The sequence below is a fragment of the Parus major genome, chromosome 17, assembly GCF_001522545.3.
Source record: "Parus major isolate Abel chromosome 17, Parus_major1.1, whole genome shotgun sequence".
In the NCBI taxonomy this organism is placed as follows: domain Eukaryota; kingdom Metazoa; phylum Chordata; class Aves; order Passeriformes; family Paridae; genus Parus; species Parus major.
The window spans coordinates 1,149,047-1,172,542 of record NC_031785.1 but is presented as its reverse complement, the minus strand read 5'-3'; positions in this window follow the sequence as shown (position 1 = coordinate 1,172,542).

The window sequence follows — 23,496 nt, the reverse complement described above, 5'->3', positions numbered from 1 at the left end:
TATTTACTTTGAGCAGGCATATCTATATTAATTTGTTTTAGGTTTGCTTGGTTTTCTTGATGAAGATTACAGAAGACGAGTTTTAGAGGAAAGCAAATTGCTTAATTGCCGTTCAATACTGGGGGTATGTCTTGGCTTTCTGCATTTGCAGAGGTTTTTAATAGAAATACTAAGTTTGGGATGAACGAAATATGATTGGAAGTGTGTGTGTATCTGTGGGCATGTGACTAAGCAGCAGTTTATATTTAAGCACATCATTAAGTGAGTTAGTGAGGAGGGCAGAGTTGCTCCACCAGCCTACTCCTCCCTTTCACAGACATGTATGAGTGTTTATTTGCAAGGCTTTTGTTGCTATTTCCTAATGAACAGTGGGGTAGAAATTATCACATGCTGTGCAAAAGGCATTTCAGGTGTTTCTACCTGAAACAATCCATAGGATTATGGCAGTTCAGTTGCATTTCTGATGACAACAGATTTTTTGTATTTCTTCTTTTAACTTGACATTGAAAAACCTTAAATGGACTACCTTCCAGTGATTGTGTTATGGTATGATTCTGGCAATGCCCTCCTAGATTTCTGTGGTCTTGATTTTTTCTTTTCAATGTTCATCTGCTCAGCACACAAATCAGTAACTTGGAAATCAGACTCCTTTGATAAATTTAATAACTATTGATAGGACTCAATCAGAGTTTTGCAGGGTTTCATTTTAACTTCCAATGGAACTTCAGAAGTACCTTTACATTAAGCTTAAATTTCACACTGTCCTTCAAATTCTGATTTTCCCAGGAGAGTAGTTTAAACTGGGAGGTGATAGAACAGAAGCCTCAGTGAGTCTCACAGCCCTACATGGACATGGACATGCTCAGAGCAAGTGCCCAGGTCCCAGCCTGGTCTCAGTGTGGGGTGCAGAGCAAAGCAGGGCAAAGTGAGGAAAGGCAGCATGTGCCAGTCTCGGCTGTGGGAGCTCTCAGCTCCACAGCTCTGACACTGGAGATGAGGCAGAGTTCACTTTTTCCACGCCTGGGTCAGAGCCCAGCTGCCCTCCTGGGTGTCACTCAGCCCTGACTGGCACTACCTTGGAGTTCTTCTGACTTGACTAAAAATAGGCAGTCTGGCAACCTCCTGAGAGACCCGGCTTTGCAGAAGTGTCTCACTGAGCTCTGCAGAGCAGCAAGCACAGGGACATTTTTGTTAAAAATCTTCAAATGGAAAGAACTACCTTAGCCTGTGGGATTTTCCTCTTCAGTGCCCAGAGGAACATCTCCTGCCCCAGTCATCCCTGCCTTGCTTGATGCAAGAGGGATCTTGCAGAGCCTCCATATCTGGGACCACGTGGCAGTTCTTGCAGCTTCAGCTGTTAAGACTGAACATAGCAGATGAGCATTGGACCAGAGATCCCACTGTCCTGTGGGTCAGGGACCTCACAGTCCCATGGCCCTGGTACTCACCAAGGGGTTGTCAGCACGCTCCTGGCTCTGCACAAGCTTTTGTGACTGAACCTCACTTGGTGCTGGCTCCACCCCAATAGATCAGCTCTGCAAAATGCCTAAAATACATGCTTCAAAGCGTGATAACAAGCTGATAGGTGTCCTAGAATTACCAAACTGAACCCCTTTAAGTTTATTTTGCCCTGTAAACTGGAATAGACCCAGATAATTTCAGCATTTCATCTGAAATGTCATCTTCAGTTTAATACACAAATTACTTAATGTGGAGTTGTGACTGCAGGAACACATTGCTGTTTCCTGTCCTGGTCTTAGCAATATTGAATTTCCCCAGCCCTACCAGGACTCAGCTCCTCATGCCAATCACAGAGATTGGTCATTAAAAATAGGAGACAAAGAAACAAGGAACCGTTCCTGTAAGCTGTGTGCTTCAACTGATGGGAAAGGCAGGAAGGAGGAGATGGGCTTTGCTCCTAATCAGCCAGAGATGCTGCACACTGCAGAGACAAACCTCACTGTGCCTGAGACAGGCCTGAGCCACAGACCTGGCTGAGACTGGACATGGACTGTCTGTGTCTTGGCTCAGGAGCAATCCTGACATGTTGCTGACACATTCTCCTCCTCCACAGATCTCCCACTCCCCAGGGTGGCTGCTCTGTCCCGGGCTCAGTGGAGGCACAGGGAAGGTTGGGCAGCAGACTGGCCCCTGGGAAGGGGGAAGATGTTTTTTTTGGAGTTTAGGGAAAGTTTTTTGTTCCACAGCCAGGAAAGCAGGCATGAGCCACGTGCTGTGCCAGGGCTGTGCCCTGAGCTGCCGAGGGGCTGTGGGGGCACGTCGGGCACGCCAGGGGCTGTGTGCCCAAGTGCCATGACACAGCTCTACTGCAGCAGCACAAACACTCAGCCTGGGGCCCCTCTAGCAGGTTGTGGGAGCACAGCAGGCGCTGCTCCACTTTGACAAGCACAGAGAAGTGATTAATGAGCCAGGAAAAACAGGGTGACACATGCAAATACTAGAGATCTACAGAGGAAATTCTGAGGATCAAGTCCACCTTTGTAAACAGAAATATCTCTATTATTGCAGAAGACAAGAAAGGAGCAGAGAAGCTCTGTGACTTCCCCAGACAGTCTCTAATGATACTTTCTGCAGTTTGCATCAATCCAGATTAAGCTTTGGGCTGACACAGACGGGTCTTAACTAGGCTCTCCTCCAATGGAGTTGCGTGTTCCCTGTCCCCCGCTTTCCCTGCTGCTGAGCTGGGCTCCACGCCTGACGCAGAGTATCTGCACATCCCCTTGAGCAGCTAACCCTGCTCCCCTGATTGCTCTGCCAAATGAGGCTCTGGTTTCACTGCGATCAGGAGAGCTGCATTGATGAGGACAGTCTGTGTGCGGGAGGAAGTGGGTTTGGTCTGTAACTTTAGTTGTTCCAGGCAGAAATTGGAGCAGCTCAGAGAACTGCTGAAGGAGGCATTCTTGGTCTCCCAGGGTACCTCTGCCAGTGTAAGGCCACTGACATCGCCAGCCCCCAAGAACCACTGCTTCATTGTGGACTAAGCCTTAAAAACACCTCCCCGTGTGGGAAACAAATCAAAGCAGTGTTGTGGGAAATGGGAAATGCCACTGAAGCAGCCTAGGATATGCTGAGCCAGGGTGGGATGAATGGTGCACAGCAGTACTCTTTCCACTGCTGTGCTGAGAGCAGGGAATGTGGCTCCTGGTCTCTCTTAGCCTGGAAAAGTTCAAATCAGGTTCTGCAGGAGCTGCACAGTGCACAGACCGACCCTGTTAGAGCAAACCTGGGCATTTGGCATTCTCAGCAGTGCTCTGCAGGCACCACTCATGAACAACTGCTGCTTCTCAGATCACCAGGAACTGTATTCTCTTTTGGAAAGAGATTTCATTGGGGCCCTCCAAAGAGGAGAGCAGTAATTATTCCTCTGCTCTCCATCTCAGGAGGAAATCCTTGACCTCCTGGCACATGGTCAGATACTAGAAACAGTTTCCTGCCAATACAAACTTCTGAACATTTCCCATGTCACATGAGACAGGAGAGGCTTTAGTATGAGATTGTGGAGCTGGTTTGGATTCCATTTTCTTTGGGTAGCAAATACTGATTGAATATCTGTATCAATAAGGTTGAATTAAGAGGAAGTCTGAGCCACACTGCAGTTTACTGGGACTCATCCACAGACAGTTGTGGATTCTTTTGCATCAACCTGAGTCTTCTCCCTGTGCCTGCTGCTCACATAAGTTGTCCCAGGGCTCTGTGGACACCACAGCACTGTGCAAAAGCAGGATCTCAGCACAGCCTGGTAAATCTGGAGAATTGTTCTGGTGCAGGTGGGGACATGAGGAGCATGGTTGAACATGCCATGTGTCAGTCAGGGATGCCATACCTTTAGCAGATAAGGGAACAAGGTAATTGACTTTTTCAGCCTTGTGTTACCTGGAAACTTTCTCCGAGCTGGCGAGAGTCTGCAGTAACACAGAAGTGTTGGTAATTGCGATCAGCACAGCGCACATGCTGCTAAGGTGAAGCCTTCTACTTCTTGAGAAGGCACGAGCTTGGAAGGGTTCTGGGCTTGATTGTCATTCTAGACAAGTGTATCCTGACATCTTTTCCTTTTTACTATAAATCAGAAGCAAAATGAATAAATTAGTTATTGAAGTTCCTTGTGGGCTTCATTGATGCGATTGCAGGTGGAAAAGACAGGTAACATAACCAGAGGGAATTGGTGTCAAGGCTGCTCCTTACAGACCCAGATTATGTCACCAATCAGCTGGTGAAATAAAGAGATTTCCCACGTATATTTAGTAAATCAACATGACAATGTCATATACAATCGGAGTTAATTAGGCAAACCTCCTTGCTGTGTATAGCATATCTCATGCCTTAGAGGTAGAGAGGCTTCCGTCAATGCTGCAGCTCTGGAAGTGTCAGGGGGAGCGGGCTGGGTGCAGCTCGGTGTTGAGAGGCCCCTCAGCAGCCTCCTCCTCAGGTAGTGCTCAGGGCGAACTCAGGCTGGGAAGTTTCACACCAGCGGCCCTGAGAACGCAGAGGCCTGGTCTGTAGCACTGGGTGCTGTTGGCAGGGACACTGCTGGGGCTTGACACAAACGGGGACACACAATCCTGTCTGGGAAGCCTCGTGTTCCCATCTGATCCCGCTGCTCCCAGGTTTCCTTAGCGCCCTGTGGCTGTGACCTGCTGTTGTCAGAAGTGCCCCGTTTGTCCCCCGAGAGCACACACTGCAGGATGTGTTCTGGCGTTGGAGGCTCGCTTCTGGGGTCAAGGAGGGACACAACTGCCAGGAACCCCTGCCCTCCTCGAGCTGCTCCCAGCTTCCTGGCATGGCTGCAGCAAAAGCCTTTCAATCCCTGAGGGCCTTTCCTCACCCCTGCCTCGGGGAGGAGAGGCTGAGTGTAGGGCAATGGAGGGGCTTGTCCAAGGTCAACCCTGCACCATTTCCTCCTTCTGACCGTGGGACTCCCATCTGGTTTGATTCAGCTGTCAACCCTGGAGCAGAGAGTGGCAGTAACAAAAGGCTTTCTCAGACATAATCCCACTAAACGGAGACAATCCTGTTATGTTTCCAGGCGACAGGAATTGAGACTTTAGTGCCAGAGTATGAGGACTCTGCCCTAAGGGCTTTGTTTCAGGACTTAACATCAGGTGATCTCAGGGCCAGCCTGGTCTTTGTGCCCTAAAGCAGCACAGATTAAGCCCTAAACATGTATTTTTAAACTGAGAAAAACCCAAGAGGTGTGATAGACAATCTGGGATGGGGAGGAAACACCAGACCAGCATCCCGGTAAAAGGGATTAGTCTGGCCAAGACAATAGGAGCCGTGAATCTCCGAGGGGCATGGCCTGATGTGCCAGCTGAGGGCTGGGCTGCCCTCCCCATGCCAGCTACACCAGCCTGCCAAAGTTCAAATGTCTGACAAGCATCACACTGCAGCTCCTGTATTCCCAGCCCATGTGTCCCTGATCCCCAGCAGAGGCCAGTTAATACCCAATTAACAGGACTCTTTCTAATGAACTGAGCCTTAACTGCCAGCCACTTCATCCTTTAATCTCTCCCAGCCGAGTGGAAGGGCTTGGCAGGTGTCACTTCAGGCTGGGGTGACAGGGCAGATCTGGCCTGCCAAAGCACAGCCACATGTCCCCTCTCCCCTCACCGGGGCCTCCTCCTCGAGACACCATTTACCCCAGCGCAGAGAGAACGTCCCTGTTTCCATGGGCCCTGCAGCCCTGGAGTTCATCTCTCCTTGTCCCTGGAGCTAGGACCTGGTACTGAGCTGGACAGGTATCCCAGTGTTTCTCAAATGACTGCCTTGGTCAGTCACACTCTGTCAAAGCTGTTCTTCTTCTTCCCCTGTTCCGTCTTCCCCATCTGTAGCCATACTCAGTGTGAAGGACCCAGTGCCACTCTGTGTGCCCAGGCAGCCCCTTCGTGGCATTCGGTCCCCAAACGCACAAGTCAGCAGTCCCTTGTGAAATGCCCAAGGATGCGAGAAGAAACACACCTCCCTTGGGGGATATCGCAGAGCCCTCATCAAACAAACCAGCAGTGCGTGTCTTTGGCTGAAAACTTTTAGAACAGAGGGAAGCCACACCCCGCGGTGTCACGGGTGCCCTCAGCACCCCGGAGGGCTGGGTCTGGCTGTAGGAAGCCTTCGGGGTGAGCAGCTCGGGAGTCACCTTGGCTTTGGGAGCATCAGAGCAAAGCTGTTCCTGCTGTACAGAGCAGCTGCCTTGCTTTACAGGTGTGCAAACCAGACTTTCCCCTCCGTGTTCATCACAAAAACAGAAATCTGTGGTATGGAACAAGCAGGGAAAGGCCTTGCACATCCTAACTCAGCTCCCCCAGCCTTATCTCCACTTGCAGAGGCTGTGGACATGCAATGCAGCAGCCTCGGGCAGGGCAAAGCCTGAGGATGCAGCACAGTGTGGGTGCTGTGGAATTTGGGGTTGGGGCCAAATGAGGCTATGTGGGAAGAAGCATCACATGAATTGTAAGTCCTAGTGGCTGGAGACATCCCCTGCTTCTCCTGGGCCTCTCTGGCTTCAGGTTGCAGCAGCAGAAGCTGGTGGTGTGCTGTGCTGTAGCCAGTCCTGCCCTGAGCACCCGATCTACCTGGGAGGTGCCCTAAGCCTCACAAAGAGCTGTTTTTCAGTGGGGACCCTGGGAGAGGCTGTGCTTAGCACATGGAAATGATGTTATAGCACTCAAATCATCATTAAAGATGACACCAGCTTCTGTGTGCTGGGCTACCAGAGAAACGAATGTTTCGTTGCATTATCCTGTTTTTCACCTGCAGATCTCAGCATGCATCGCATGCACTATTGCAGGCACACACTGTCCTGGGAAGGACTGAGACAGCATCAGCCCAGCTCACAAAGCAGAAAGTAGAGAGCAGGAATGCATTAAACGTTGGCTTCTGCCTCTGTCAGGTGCATGAAAGAAGCTGGGCCAAAAAGTATTTGCTTAAAGGCCCTGAGCAAATGGCTGGAGCAGATCATGGACTCTGTGCACCAGCCTTTGGCTGCCTCAGCCCCAAAATAGCTCCATCCCCGTGACTGGGATAGGAGACAGTGGGAAAAGAATACAATTTCTTAGATCACAGCATTTCTCCAGGTTTTTTGGGAACTACTGGCACAGCCCCAGATGCTGTTACACAAGCTGCTGGCACTCCTGGTGCTGTGACAGGCTCTAGCCTGGGCTGAATTGTGTCTGTTGCCCTGATGTGATGCAGAGCTAGGCGGCTCCTACCGTGTGACACTGCTGTACCCCAGCCTGGCACAGAAAGGTTTGAGCTGTTCACTCACTTGTTTTCTAGAGCTGAGGAAGCAGACTGGATCCTGAGGGGTCACTGAGGATCCAGTGGGATCCGTGCAAACATATTGCCAGAGCAGCTTGTGCAGCTCCCCCCACTTTGCAGCCAACAGTGTCGAACAGCAGAATTGAGTGTGAAACAGCTTCCCCGCAGACCCCATTAGCCTGAGCTGGAATTGCCAACATAAGGCCGGGCCCTGCAGCCCTGGAGAGATGCTTGAGCTGAGCAGTGCATCCTGTCAGAGCTTCCCAAAGCAGGAGGGAGTGAGCCTCAATGAGCAATGGCAGTGCCCTTTTTGCTTTTAGGCACAGGGCCGCCACTTGCCCTTTGCTTCCAAGCAAAGCCCTGGTCCCTGCCCTGTGCCAGCAGGATTCCCTGAAGGAGTGGGCTACACGGAGGGTGTCCTTCTGCCTCTGATGGGGTGGGGCTTCTCTCTGCCTTAATTTTCTCCCAGATGAATTTCTCCTGTGTCTCTAATTAAGCTTCCTCTTTGGCTTAGGACTGTGGACAGTCTGAGCATTTGTAAATTAGTCATCCACCAGACAGGCTTTGTCCAGCTCTCAGCCCTCTAATTACTCTGCTCAGCCCCCAGAGATGAGGGATCTGCAGCAGACAGACTGAGCAGAGCAGCTCAGGTGCGACAGACCCTGCCTGGACAGCAGCCATGGTGCTGCTGCCCAGCACAAAGAGCAGCAGGGACCCTGCCTGAGCTGGGGCCGAGCAGAGCTCCATGCTTGCACATTGGGAAGAAGAAAACTCTTCACTTGCATGTCTGGGCTGTGTCAGAATCCCCCAGGCCATGTGTGCCACAAGCACAGCTCCCCCGTGGCACCAAGTCCTGCCAAAGCGCAGAGCTGATGGCAGGTGCCCCTGGGCCAGGTTCCCTCCTCCATGCCAATGTGCCACTGTGATCCTCTGATCCCAGGGAAAAGGAGGTGACTGGCCCTGACTGAGGAGGCGACCTGCAGCTGGAAGTACCAGGACAGGTGACTCCAGTTTGCTGTCTCTTCAGAGAGCTCACTGGGGCAGGACAGCACCGTGGATGAGTGCAGCAGGCTGCTCTGGGAGAGTTTGGACATTTATATAACACAGCCTATGAGACTCAGTTCAGCTTTTGAAGGAGACCCACTGCAAGTCATTTGCAATCTCGTCTTCAGCTTCTTCACCAGCAGAGCTTGAGCAGCCCTTGCTTGAGTGTTTGGATTTGTTTACAGAAAGTGTTTGGACCATGTGGCAATTCTGAGTTTTCTGTTTTTTTTAAAAACAAACATGCAGCCAGAAGAGTTGGGCTCATACACTGGGCTTTGCTAGACAAGGACTAAAGAAACCTGTCTAGCTGGGCTTTACTGGGGAGGCCCTGGGAACACAGAGCCCAACGACTGCTGCTCCAGGTGGAGGCACAGGCAGCCCTGCCCATTGCCTGGCAGTCGCTGCCACAGACACAGCAGAGGACAGGGGTGTCTTTGGGGGCAGCAGTGTGTTTGCCCTGTCCCCCCCAGGGCAGGGCAGCTGCTGCAGGATCATTCTTTATGCAAAGATTAAAAGAAAAAAATGCTTCTCTCTGAGCTTGCTGCTTTGTCTAAGTCTTGAATGATTTTCTGTCACTAGGTATCAAACTGCAGTTGAAAGGATTTCCCGTTGACATTTAGCAGTATTAAATTACAAAATAACCACAAGTCAGGCACTCAGTATGATATAAACAGTGGGATTTGACAGAGCTTTTTCTGGCCTTGGGGACCAATTTACTCATTTTTACAGTCCCAACTCCAGTCATCCACTGGTAATGCACAGCGCCTTTTGGACACCACCTATTTGGAATTAGAGACACATATGGCAGAGTGTAATTACCTATTTACTCTGCTGCTGAATCAGCAAACTGAGGCTAGTTAACATTACAGCTCGTAAGTCCCTTTCATAAACATGGGTCAGTGCTGGAACCGAGCAAAATTAATTCAAAAAAAAAGAAAGAATTCCTCTCAAAAGGGAAGCCAAAAAAATCGGATGATTTAACAGGGAAAAAATGGACCCTCAATGCTTTCTGTAAGGAAGAAATCTGAGGAACCCCGGCCAGGCTTCTGGTAGGAGGGGCCTGGACCATCGCTTATTCCCACTGGTATAAATCGGGAGTAGCTGTAGAAATGTCTTGCTGAAAATCTAAAATAAATGAGAGGGAAATCAGGCACATTGGCCAGAGCTCCGGCTCAGCTCCCTGAGGAAGCAGCAGCTGGTCTGAGCTCTGGGCTCTGCATCCTGCCACCCCACGGGGTCCAGCTCCAGCCAGGCTTTGTGGCGGCTTTTGGGGCTGGGCTGTGAGTCCCACTTGTTTGCACCGAGAATTTTTTAGCCCCTTGTCATCGGCTGTGAGGCTGGGGCTGGACGTGCTCGGGACCTGGGTGAACACCCCCGGCTCCCGGCCCTGTCTCCTGCTCCCCGTCACAGCCCTGCCCCGGGTGACAACCAGCGGCAGAAGGAGCTTCGCAGCTCCCTGAAGCTCAAACATTTCCTGGTGAGTAAATGCAGAGCAGCCAAGGTGGGGAACGCTGCCCGGGCAGGAACGCTGCGGAGAGGCACGGCTTGGCTGGCACAGCCCTGGGGCTTCCCCAGCCTGTGGCACCGGAGAGCCCCAGAGCACCCGGACAGCCCCGGCCTGGAGCTCCACCAGCTGCAGAGGAGGCACTGCTGGTGTGTGGAGGAAGGGGTGAACTTCCACCAGTACCGGTGTACTGGGCAGTGTTCAACCCTCTGGGCAGGCCAGCCAAGGGGAATCTATCCAAAGGGTAACTGCATCTCCCAGCCCTGTGTCTCAAGGGCACTGAGGGCTGCTCTGTTCCTGTTAAGTCATTCATTTGTGGCACACCAGGGAATATCAGTGCCCATCCACTCTTAGCTGCAGGATCTCATGGATTCTATCTTAATCCAGGCACTGGCATGTGGGTGTGGGTGTTGTGTCTTTGTTTCTGGGGTTTGCATATTTAGTCTCTGAATGTGAAGCATCACAGCAGCAAAGCTGTGTGGGACATGACTGGGAATGTTGTGGAGCAGAAAAATGTCCCTGTGAGCCTGGGGTGTGGGAGAGTGTTCCAGGGTTCAGTGAAGTTTGCTGAGTTGCAGTAGGACATGTTGGGCTGGTGGCCGAGCAGTGGGGAAAGGGGACCCTTGGGAGGGCAGGGAGGGCAAGTGAACACCTTGGACATGGAGCTGGTCTCTGCAAGGGCAGTGTGAGCCCCTTGTTCCTCTGGTCACTGCAGTGGCATGTGGGGTTTGGCAGCAGCGCGGCCGGTCAAGGGCAGGGGGAGGAGGCAGCTTCCCCTCCTCTCCAGATGTGCCAAACAGGCAAAAGAATAGCAATCTAAGCTGCCAGCAGAAAAGTGAGAGATGCTTCTGGAAAGCACCATCTAAAGTTGTAAGAACATGTTTCTCCTCCCACTGACATTCTGAGCTTTGCAGTGATTAAGACACATCACTGCCAGGACTCCTCTGTAAAGCTGCTCTTAGGTGGTTTCCCTGTGGGACAGGGTGAGGTACAGGACTTCACAGGGATCTGAAGTGAGACAGGAGATGAGGTGTTGGTCCCTGGCTCCATCCACAGCTGGTCCTGGCTCAGGCATCTCTCCCATGGGGAGCTCTGTCCAGCTGCAGAAAGCACCCGTGAGCTGTGCTGTTCACAGGGCGGGTGGTGGCATGTTGGCTGGCTACCCCCGGCCTCATTTGAGTCTCACCTGGCTCCTGTTCTTCCAAAATGGGAAGGAGCCATTTTAATTTCCTCCCTCTACATTAAATTTGCCATGGTGACCAGACACTGCCACTAACAGAAGGAGGGAACTGAGTTCCTTGGCTGAGCTTTGAAACCTCAGGGGCCACAGCTGACAGGGAAGGGAGCAGCACAGCAGGATGGCAGCCACCCCATGCCTTTGCCCTGACAAACCTCATGATCTGCACAGACAAGTTCCCAGTTCTACCTGGCAGCCTGGTTTGTACAGCTGTACTATGGGGACAGCAATGACAAGCTGCACTGCATAGCTGTGTTTAAGGCTGATGTTTAACTTGTACTTTTAAGTGCTTCAGGGGAAGACATTACTGAGAAGTGAGTGTGGCATCCTGGATCAGGCTCCTGCCAGCAACATCACTGGAGCAGGAGCAGCCACTGGCTCCTACAGGTGCACCCACTTGTGCTCCTTCTCTTTTCATTTTCACTCTTCAAAGGTCTGGGCATCTCCTAGGTGGGTGGCAGGGAGCTGGGATTTTAATTCATTAGCTTTGTGCAGCCTGCAGTCTGTACTTATGTCTGCAGCCTGTGGGAAAACAGTTTTGTTTCACGGTTTGGTTTGGTTTGGTTTGGTTTGGTTTGGTTTGGTTAGGTTTGAAAGGGGAGTAGACCAGAGGGAGAAAATGACAAGCATTTGGGAAGACCAGCTTGCTCTGGGTGAGGTGCTGCCCAATAGGAGCAACAATGCCTTGGAGGCAGCTGGTGAAACTGTTCCAGGGAACAGAACTGACATACCTGTCCCTCTCACTGAGCTGAGGCCTCATTTGCAATAAAGGATTGTGCTGGGGAAGCTTCTCTGTGGCTGCTGGTTGGACCTCTCCTGCCTAATGAGTGTGTAAGGCCAACCCCATGGTGTGTCTCCAGTTGTGGAGGCTTTGTTTGATATAAGCAGAAAATAACACAAAAATTATTCCTTTTTGCTCCATCCTTCTTGCACAGGGATTGTGTGGAGGAGGAGGCTCAGACCATAAAGCTGGGCAGCAGGACTTGCATGTCCTTAGCCTTCCCTCTGCAAATATTCTCTCTTCTAGCATGGATTTTTTGCTTGAAGCACTGGTTTCTCAATCTGTAAAACAGAAATGGAAACTAGAAGCCTCGCAGGAATATTCTACATACTTCAGATGGAGTTTGTCTCATCTGAATTCACATCTCCCTGCCTCGTCCCCCCAGCCCTCTATCTTTTTCTTTCTCTGTGATTTCAGATAGTCTCATAAATCTTGTTCCAGGCCTAAATTAAATGACTGCTCAGAAGTCAAATCCCATCTGTGGCATGCCCTGTGACCTGGCAATCTTCCTTTCCATCGCTTGAGGCTGGCAACATCCCAGGGTCCCAGGGAAGCTCTGCAGAAGGATTGTCAGGCTCCTGGGATTTAGTTTAGATCAGTATTTCCAACCCCAAAACCTGTTTTGGGGGGAAGGGAGAGAAGAAAGCAGTTTGATGCAGAGTTCTAAATTGGCCATGTAAAGTCCATACACTTAAACTGTGAAGCAGTCTGTTTTATATTGGAATTTGTTGGATCCTCTTAAAGGCTGTGGAAACTTAACTACAAGAAGTTTTGTTTCTCCCACACTTGCTTTTCCTGGGTTCTGTGCTCTCTGAGCATCCTGCCCTGGCGTGTGCTGCAGCCGCTGGCAGTGGCAGGGAAGGGGCTGCACTTTGAAATCTTGAAACTGTGAGAAGACTGATTTTTATCTCAAGTGAGCATTTTTTGCTTAATTTAATACCAGCACTTGAAGTGTCTGAGCACTGCACAAAATGTACCTAAAGAATGCAGAGGAACAGAAATAACAACAGGAATCTGTTACAAAAGCAGCAGGAGATGGGATTGCACCAGGGCAGGATCAGGCTCCGGCCCCGCTGCACCGCAGTAGGGGTGCCAGCAGCATCCCCGCAGAGGGAGACAGAGTTGGGACCCACTCCAGGACTTTTCCATGGGAATTCAGCAAGACCTATTTTCTGATGAAGCTGAAGTTGGCAGCACATGTCACCAAGCCAAGGAGTTCACTCCAGAGCATGGTGATTTTTAATAAAGTCACAATTGCTGCTCTGTGCTAAATGAGTCATTTTAAAGTCAGTCCTCATAAAACAATCGCTTCCCAGATCCTGCTTCCTTCCATACATGTCTCACCAGCACAGCATACTTTTATGGCATAAACACCACCTTCGCTTATATTGCTGCTCAACAGTTACTGCTTGTTCTCAGCGATTTCTCAACAGTGAAATCCAGGCCGTGCACAATGCCAGGGAATGGCCTGCTCAGAGGATGGGCTGGCAGCATCTCACATCCAAACCCAGCGGTGTGAGCTGCCGTTCCGGTGACAAGTGCCCTGACATGTGCGTGTGACACCGCCCTGCTGGGCACAGCGGGTCCCCTGTTCCCGGGGCCCGGGGTCTGCACCGTGCCCTCCCGGCCGTGTGCGTGGCTGGCCCGCAGGGCTCAGCACGGACACTCATCGCTTTCTAGTCCACTGATCTTTTATGAACTTTGGCAAACTGAATTCTGTGTTGGATCCTCCTTCAACTGCCTGCCAAATTACATAAAATTATTTAAAATTGGCCAGTGAGCTAAAAAGATGGGGGTGGAGGAGGTGGGGGGAGATGACAGATGGATGGTGTGAATGCAGGAGTCTTGTGTCCTTAGGAAGCCAGGCTTAAAACATTCAGGAAACTGAAGAGGTCTCTGATCCATGAACCCTTTTGTTCCGAGGCACTAATCTACCCACCCAACCAAGCTGTTGAAGTGCAGGATGATTTAGTTTACTTTGTTTATTTGCTTTTTGAGGAAGCGTGGGCCAAAATGATGGTTGAGAGTATGGCACGTCTCGCATTATTGACTGCAGATTGCAACCTTGTAAAACAGCATTTTTTGTAAAATGCACTGTGAGCGTTTGTAACCTGAACGCAAACTGCCAAACACACGTTCACACAACTCTGGAATTTGGTTTAATATGTATATGTTTTCTTTTACAATTTGGACCTAATGAAAAACATGTGGTTTGTGCAGAGAAAAAGGAATAATAGAACTTTGTGCCGGCTGTGTCGATTCCTGCTGGGCATTACTGACTGCATGTGCTCTCTCGCTGGCTTGTGACTCCAGATACCGCAGAATGACTTGAACATGTTCCTCATCCCCACCCAAACCTGAACATTGCGGTTTTCAAAAACGCTGTTGTCTTGGCAACCTTCCAGATCCTTTCTGGGCATTTAAATCTTGGCTGAAACTTGTGAAGCAAAAGCACGTTCCAAGTGTTTTCCCAGGCCTCTAGCACAACACCTGACTGCAACGCCGCTTCCTTGCTTCAGTTGTCTTTGCTCTTCTTTCAGCAGCAGTGGCACCCGTGTGGTGCCTTCCTGTTTCCTTCCGGTTTAAAAGAACGTCCCATATCTGCCCAGCATTTGAGCCAGGGGCACCAAAGCATTTTTGTTCTGTGGTTATTCACATCTGAGAACTGCAAACAGCGAGGACAGCGATGCTTCACAGGCTCTCCAGAGAGCTGAGTCAGCACTTTCAACTTCCCGAGTGGTACAGACTTAAGAGGGCATGAAACGGGGCTGCTGCTTTAGAAATGGCACAGAAACCCTACAAATGCAGAAAACTGCTCAAAGAAATGTAAATTTGAATGAGAGCCATTGAAACACAGAGGAAAATCCTTCATTGTGAATGTAAATTTAAACAAAATCGTCTACCTCCTGCCTTCCCACACAAAGGAAACCTGCTGCCTCTTCCCTAGGAGAGTGTTTTACCAAGCTCATATGAAACTCTTTTTACAACATCCCTTTGTCTCTCTTGGAACCTGACCAAGAACTATAAGGCTTTAAAGAGAGCTTTTTGCTTGTTCAGGCCCAAGGGGAGTAGCTGAGTATAAATAATAGATTGGTCTCTTCTATCTCCAGTGTTTCTGTTCTGCTGCTCCTCACAGACAGAACCTGGGAAAGGTGTGGCTATGCCTGCAGCAACACGAGAGCAGTTATCTGGTCTCCCTTGAAGGAGCACGATGATAAAGTGAGAAACAGCTGACAGGACCAGAGCTGGAATGTGCAGCCCAGTGGACATGGCGTTCCAATTTTGGAAAACTACAACTGGGGAGACTTGCTCACCAGACCTTGCTGCTGTTTTCCATACAGGGAGCCTCAGGAGAGCAATGTCTTATCTGTCCAGCCTGCTCAGCAAAAACAGCCTCTCATCCAGGCAGCTGATGGTCAAAAACTAATATCTTTGGAGCCTACACCTAGCTAGGGAAAAGTGTTAAGGATTTGCAATATGCAGGCAAGCAACATGAATTTGTTTTTCCAAGGTGAACAGCTCTACCATGTCATCCTATAAAGCCACAGTTGTCCCTTGTTTTCAGTTTTGCCAGTGTTGCATTTCCCATGTCACCCTTGCCTGTGAGCAGCCGTGTTGTAACTCCAGGGCTCTGAGCTGTCCTGCTTCACACCCACCCTACTCCCACCCAGCCCTGCCTTTCTTCTCCTTTTATCTTGTGCCTTCTTAACTGTTAAAACCCACCTTTCCTATCAGCTACCCTTTAACAGTTGTCTCTTCTCCCCCAGTGTCAGATTCTGCCTTGAATTGTCAAGTTTGACGCTGGCAGTTTGTCAGAACCCCAGCTCCCACCTGCTCCTTCTCCACTGCCGTGGGTTGGAGGGAAGGGAGGTAGGTGCTGTTGTATAGTCCCAAAAGGAAAGTCTGTATTTATCTCTTGGCAAGCAGAATTAGGAACTTGAGGGAGAGTATACAGGCTTCTGCTTTCTCCTACTCCTCAGTTCCCTTCTTGGTCTCTCTGGGCAGATTAAGGCTTTTGTGCTGTTTTTACCAAGGTCAGCGATCTATTCTTTTGTATTTGCTGTTCTCCACTCAATTAGTTGAGGGCATTTAACATGGATTTTTCATATTTGCATCGCAAATTCCAAATGATCCATGAAAGGCAGCTGTTCAGAAACTTCTGAATTCATTATCCCCAGTGTCTCGAAAGAAACTTTGCCAGGCATTTGACTGGGGCCCTGTGTAGTCAGTGTGATATGAAACTGTCTGTCATTTGTAGTCTGCATTGAAGAATTAATGCGATGCTGTGGCATCTGTTTCCATTTTACATTCCCTGCAGTGTCTTTACCTGACTGGCCGGTTACTAATAGTTGTGTTGACCTATCAGTGGTTGGAGGCCTGTGCAGCAGCACCCCAAGGCCTTTGTCAGCAGTGTGATCATGGTCCTTCCACATCTCGCTGCTGTGCATCCGCCTGTGCACCGTGGAGAGCGGCCCACAGCAGCCCACAGCAGCCTCCCAGTCCCAGGGACACGGGCTGGGGCCGGGCTCACGGGCACGGGGTACAGCTGGAGACCACTCCCTGCATTGTTCTTGTGACACACGCGTGTGCAAACACACCCCACAATCGTGTGCACAGAGCTCGGCTCATGGCTGAGAGCCAGAGCCTCTGGCTTTCTCTTTCCTTCCTCCCTTCCTTCCTGGGGCTTGCTGGGTGTGACAGGCTGAACACAGTTGTTTATTGCTTTTGTTTCCCCATCTAATCAAATCTCTTTCCCTGCCATTATGCAGCTCAGCACAAGTACTCCAGGTGGGATGAATCCAGTTCAGTGCCCTCCTCCCAGCCGTGGCTGCTCCTATCACTAATGAACTGCAAACAACCATGTTCCCCATGTTCAACCTTCACCCTGTCCGATGCATCCATAATCTAAATATAGGCCATAATTATTCTGCTGGTGTCTGTTGGTCCATTGACAGAACTGACAGTGGCAGAGGTCAGGAGACCCTTTGCACCTTTAATATATTAACCATTAATTAACCATTTCCCTGCCACTGATTGTGACAGTCTCCCTAACATGCAGTAAATGCTTGGCGTTTGTTCTTTGGCTGTTCCAAACCTGTTCCTTAGTCTGCTCCGTTCCTGTACCACCGAATGCTGATTATTTTCTTCCCTCTAATTGGGACACTTGGTTTGTTTATCTGGTTGTGCAATCAAAATGTGAACCCAGGATGCTCTTTTCCAGCCAATGACCCACGTCTCCCCCAGATGCAAATCCCAGTGCCTGAGAAAATGAGTGCAAGAATCGATCTCTTGGCCAATGTAGTTTCCATGTTGGAAGCAGAGGCACTGTCTTTCCATATTATTATTTTTATGGCCCTGTGGAACAAACAGTTGAATATGGTGCTGTGAGAGTGAACAGTGGGGGGAGAAACTAATTTGTGCTGTAAGTAATTTGATCACAAATCATTTAAAGAATGTAAATTGTAGGGGAGAGATGTCACTCCTGGCAGAAGGTCGCCTGTGTCACCTGTCAGACAGTCCCCAGTGGCGATCATGAAAATTTCTTTGTGGTATTATTAATAAATAAACATAATGCTCTGCATTTCTGCAGCACCTTTCAGTGCAGGAAAGAAAGCACTTCAGCTTTAAGAACTATGCTCTGCAATTATTTTAACTTCCTTTCAAAATACTATTTTAAAGGTTAAATTTGTAATTTGTTTGAATGTTACCATCCTAAGATGGTATTAAATTTAAATGACATTATTTCCACCTCCACCCCAGCTCATTTTGGATTAAGTGCAATCTCCATTTGACATCTTGATGAGTTAGGTGAAGTGACAAGTCATTAGTTCTGAGACATACTTTAAGTATTTGCAGGGCAGTAGCTCTTGGACAGCCTAACAGTGGTCAAGAATCCAATGTCCTCCTACAATGGACAAAGGTTATGTCCCACAGAATTTATAGTTTAGTTCAAAACTACAAACAACAGTAGAAGAGAAAGAAAGTTGGAAGTTGAAACAGTTGTGGGCTGTCCCACAGCACACAGGACACGAGGTTATGATCATAAAGTTGTTGTGCTGTCAGTCAGTGTGCAGTGATGGATTGCTGCTCTGCCAAAGGATGGGCCCTGGCTCTGCACCTGGGTGTGTGCATCCCCAGAACTGTCCACAAGCTACAGGAATACCTGGAACAGGCAAAGAAAAGATGGAAGAAGAGTTTTGATGTTGTATAATCCCTGTGTGTTCTCTGCTACCAATAGTGCCTCGTTTTTAATTTGCATTCTTTTGTCTCTGTGGATCCATATGATTAGTCTGAAATGTAAAACCACGCTCAGCTTTCTCTGGGCAGGAGTCTCCTTTTCTCCTGTGTTTTTCGCACAACACCAAGCACAACTTGGGTCCTGACTCATGAGTAGGACCCAAAAATACTTCAGTTACCAATCTGTCCTTCTGCCGTTAAAGTTTATAACAAAATTCTTCCCACTTTCCCTAGCTGTGAAATGATACAGCATTGGTGCTATGAACCAATCTTCAGAGTGAAGGAAGAGAACAAATCACAAAGGAAAAGTATTACCCAGAATAGATTCCTCAGAAACTATTCCCCATGCAAGGGGCTGGGAATGGGAAGGTGCATGCCTGCAGTGTCTGGCAGGGTCACCCTCGTAACATCTGGCTGTGAAAGCTGGGGAGCTGTGCCAGCTCCTTTGGAATAACAAGCTGAGCTCACAAAGACAGAGCTCTGCATTCCTGCAAAACTCGCCCGGAACACTTGGAAAGGGTCACCAGGAGGAATGTCAGTGAAAACAGGGGAAGGGCCTAGGACTGTTAAAGCAGAGCTGCTCAATCTGGCTTCAATTGCTTTTCTCCTTTTCTCTATTTCTTCTCTCCTTTTCTCTGGCTGCTCGAGGGGAGGCATTTGAGCCCCGCTAATGACCAGGAACACTACATAAACTGTATAAACTGTATAGACAGGGATCAACTTAAGGCAGTTCATTAAGAAAACAGGGAGACAGAGCAATAAAGCTTGTGTCTTGCTTACACAATAATGAAGTAGTTAGAAGGGTTTATCTTCACTATCAGCTTAACATATGGTTTGAATTCACACCTGAGCCCAGGCTCTGCAGTTATCCTGCTGCTCTGTGGCTCCAGCCTAGTGAGCCACATTCACACTCTGCCCTGGGAAGTGAGAGGGAGGCACCTGAATGAAGGTGCTCCAAAGCCCAGCACCAAGGGCAGGGTGAGCTCTGACACCAGTGGTTAATGGCAACTCCAGACTCACACAGCTGGAGCTGAGGGACAGCTCCAGGGACAGAGCTGCAGAAAGGAAAACACATGAGTCAATATTCATCCATATATTCATGATCTGTAGGCTTGGGTGCTGTGATGCTCATTATCTAGGCATGACCTTAAAAACTGCACTTGATTGAGGACACGGCAGCCCATCTGCTTGGCAGCACAGGCTGCTGGGGGCCTCACCCCAGCACGCTGCTCTCTGCACTGCTTCTCTGCTCTGCTGAAATACAGATTTGAGGGCACAGGCTTCATCTCCAAACCCTTTGCTGGGGCTGAGACAAGGCATCCACAACTCTTTCTCAAGAGCACAGTGAGTGCTACCTGTGTGTGCAGGATAGTTTACTCTGTGTCCCAGCTCCAGCTCTGTGTAGCAAACTTCCTCTTCCTCCTCCTCCTCCTCCTCCTTGCCCTCAAATGAGCAGCAACCACAAAACTGGGTGCTTGAAAAACTGTCTTCCACTTGCCCTGCTACAAAAGCAACACTAACAGCTCCCCACAGCCCCTGTGAGGCCAAGTGGAGCTCATGCCCTGAGCTCTCTGCAGTTGGGGTGGTGTAGGCTGCCTGGATGTGACCAGGAGAGTGTGCTAAGGCCGAGGTGTTCCCTCCACTGGGATGGAACACCTCTCCCAGCTCTCCATACAGGACAATGAGAAAATTCATGAATGAAAAGGCACAATTTCCTGCTCTATAAGAGGACAACAGGCCTCTTCCACTTTCTTCTGCACTGCCCTGCCCTGGTTTCAGCTGACCAAAGAAATGAATGAGAACTGTTTGCTGCCACTTCATCATTTCAAATACACAATTACCAGAAAAGAGGAAGCAATGTTCACTTTTCTGTCCATGTGAAAAATCCTTCTGCTCCTTCCTCCAGACACCTTCCTGAGCCTGTTTTTGAGCATCCCTTCTTCTTTAAAAGAAAACGTGTCTTTCTTCTAAGCAATTAAACTCTATAAAAAAGGCCATTTTCCCCATCATACTTTCCCATCTCCCCTTTCCTGGATGGCAATCACATCCTCCAGATCTCATGCTGAGAAGGATATTCTGCCACTGGTCACATCTGGTTCCCTGATGAGATCCGCAGGCGGCTGGGCTGGAGCTCTTTCTCAGTCACGTGGTGGATCTCGGCTCCTTATCTTGCCCAAGACCAACACTTTTTAATCTCCCTTGATTCTGTTTCTCTCCTTTCGGAGCACGCTTATCAGTTTGAGACTAAACTGCTGCGCAAATGCTCATGAGATCAATCTACAGATCTTAAATATGGTACAAAAGAGGTGTTTCTGTGAGCAATCTGTTGGAGAGATTTTGTGCTGCCTTTTTGCCTCGTTCCACGCTGGTATGCATTCCTTCAGCATTAATGCTTCCTCTGGGACCCAACCTTATGGAAATGTGAGCCGGAGCGTGCAGGCTGCAGCCGCTCTGTGGAACTCAGCCTGCGTGGAGGGAGCTGCAGCCCTGCCTGTGGAAAGAGGAATCCACAGCCTGGCTTCTCCAGCTACTGCTGACTCTCCTTAAACTCTACGATTTACATTGGAAGAAGAAGGTTATTTTGGGGGTTTTTTTGTTTGTTTATTTAGTTGGTTGTTTTTTTCTGTTGCTTTTCCTCCCCTGAAAAATAACTTCTAGCAGTCTGCTCCCTGTGTGCTGTTAGGAATGGAAAATAAATAAGTCAATAGGCATATATTAAGTCAGTAAGGCCAGGGATTTATCGATAACAGACTGAGGATGAAGGATACAGTGACAGTTGCATTTAGCTCTCAGAATAAAATAAATCAATCAAATTGACTGTATGTTGATTTAAAATCCTTAAAGAATTGGGCTAAGATAATTCTAATTTTCCCAAAATGGACTTGTGAATCTCCATACCCACAGGTAATACAGGAATGTTCCTGGTTTATTGTTCTCAGCCCCTGATATTGCAGTGCTCCCTTGCTGTGCTTGACTCTGTTGGTTCAATTATGAAGTAGTGAAGTCGCCTCACTCCCAGTGGGTCACTGCTACAACACTGGGCTGTAAATAGTGAGGAGGCCATGGGTGCTCTACAGCCTTGTGAGTATTGGCTATAAATGCCTTAGGGGCATAAAAACCTATTTCTTCATATTTTAGGTTAAAAAATAAGTTATTTAAAATACTTTTATTTAGGTAATTCTCCATTCCTTACAGACTTACAGTAACTACTAAGAATTCCTTTGGACAATTGAGATTTTAAGAATTGTAGATTAAGATGTACATCAACCCATCCTTGAACTGTATAAAATAATTAACTGATTAAATGAAATGGTTGTCTGGGATCTGTGGATGATGCAACCCTGATTTAGATGTGTGTGTATAAAATACATTTTTTACACTTCAGGAGACTTGGTCCGTGGCTGTTCTTACAGACCCCGAAACATGGAAGAAGTAAAGTAAACATCTGAAAGTTCTCACTTCAGGGGTTGTTTGAAAGAGAATTTCACACAGAACTGTAGCACAGATATGAACGAAAGTCTATTTCTGTCAAGACTTAATTGAGGAAATTTAATTTTCTTTCCTAACTGAATTGCTGTTGATAATTTAAATTAATTCTGTCTGGTCTGTCTAATTGAGCCATGGAAAACCTGGATCTTGGAGCTGTGCACAAGAATGTAGCAGATTTTTAGAAGCAACTTTTCTGAATAGAAAGACGGTAACTTATGGCAGCCAAACAATAGATATTTTTTGGTTGTTGTTTTGATATAAAGCACTTAAGTTCTTCCACCTCAATCCACTGACATTCTCATTTTAAGAGAAAGAAATGCATTTTTGCAAATGGTACATCAACAGACTTTGGGAAAATTGAGTTTGGAGAAAAAAAAATTGAATTAATTTTGTTTCTCTAAGCACTTTCCCATGTTTCAGATTTTGTACTGATAGATTGATGATATGATTTGCTTTAAAACCAGGTGGCCTCTTAGTTTCCATCTGTTGTGTCTATTGCTCTGTCTCTAGTGAGAAGCATTGCAGAGCTGTGCAGGCATCTGCACCCTGGAGAGAAACTGCGCCATCAGAAATGCTCCAGGAGAGAGAATCGACTTTCACTGTCTCTTAAATGTATCAGAAACTCAAGCCCCTGGATCTTGTTTATATTCACCCAAACGGAACACAGTGAATTTCTATTAGCTAGGTGTAAACAGCTTTATAACAAAACCAAAACCCAGCCACATTTCCAGAAGAAACAGTTACAATCTTCCCAAACCACCACGGCAGTTTCTGGCCTCTCTGGATGTTGGAGGTGGCACCGCTTTAGCAAGAAGACTTTCCTAAAAGTGTGAGTTTCTGTGGATAAAAGCCATTTGAGCAAATATATGCCATCATGTTTCAGGTTCTCTAAAACACAGAATTATTTTGAAGTATTTAAGTGGAGTCTGCTGGGAAAAGTGACTTCTTTGAACCGAATGTCTGGTTCCCCACAGCTCTGGTGTAGGTGTAGGTAATGCAATCAGTCAAGAGAGAGGGGACAGAGCAGCAACACGCCACGAGGGCTGCAGGCATTTCCTTGGAAGCTGCGCGTTCAGGAATGTGGGGCACAGAATGCAGAGCGGGGCCTTTCCCGCTGCTCCCAGGGAACACACACAACAAATCCGCTGTGCTGCGGGGCAGGGTGGCACTGTGTGCCACTGCCTGCTCCAGACAGCTGCAGCACACCTGAAGGGATTGGGAAACAGCGAGGCCAGGGCAGGGGACACCGGGGTGGAACCAGCTCTGTCCCGAAGGACAGATGGACAGCGCGGCTCCATCGCGTGCCCGGCCTTAGTCCAAGTGGACTTCCCCTGCTGGGACTGGCTCCATGCTCACTGCTACGGCACTCGTCTGCCTGACAGGAGTCATTAAAAAGGAAAAAAAAAAACATTTTAAAGTAGTATTTTAACTAGCAAAGAGCTGTGTGGAAGTGGTTACAGTGGCAAAGGTGCTTTTGCTGGCACAGCGTGTTTCATTTGTGAGCTGCTCCAGGGCTCGCTCGTGATAGCACTGTGCTGTGCCAGCGCTGGGAGTTTCCATCGTACCAGCAAACATCTCCACACAAGTTTGACAGAACTGACAACAGTTGACAAAACAGGAGCAGTTCCCTCGGTCCCCAGCCTCGCCTCCACACAGGGACAATTGCTGAGCCTCGCTCCTTAGGTTTGTGTCTATTGCCAAGTTCGAGCTCACTTGTGAAAAAAAACTGTTGAATTTCAAGTTCAGATCCAATTTATATCGGGTCTCATACACGTCTAACACGTGGATTGAGGATTCCCAAAAGCCGGATAGATTTGGGAGCCAAACTCGTTCAGGCCGGTTCGTGCAGGAACTCGGCTGTGCCGCACTCGAGGCCCGAGGCTGCGAAGCGCCTGCTCCGGCCCGGCGCTGGGGTCCCGCTCCGGGGCGGGA